This window comes from Lolium rigidum, chromosome 6 (assembly GCF_022539505.1).
Source record: "Lolium rigidum isolate FL_2022 chromosome 6, APGP_CSIRO_Lrig_0.1, whole genome shotgun sequence".
Taxonomy (NCBI): Eukaryota; Viridiplantae; Streptophyta; class Magnoliopsida; order Poales; family Poaceae; genus Lolium; species Lolium rigidum.
Window position 1 is genome coordinate 241,520,789 of NC_061513.1, and position 337 is coordinate 241,521,125.

Here is a 337-nt window from a genome sequence, read left to right on the forward strand (position 1 = left end):
GCAATATATAGCTCATGGGACAAATAGCTTAAAAACTATTGTGGTATTGAATATGTACTTATGCACTTTATCTCTTATTAAGTTGCTTGTTGAGCGATAACCATGTTTCGAGGACGCCATTATCGCCCTGTGGTGTGGGCCACCGTCGGCCCCCGACTCTGCCCTTCCGCCTACTTAAAGCCTCCGTCGCGAAACCCCCGATGCGAAAAACCACGATACGGAAAACCTTCTGAGACGCCGCCCGCCGATCCCATCTCGGGGATTCTCGAGATCTCCTCCGGCACTCCCGCCGGAGAGGGGATTCATCTCCGGAGGACTCTACACCGCCATGGTCGCC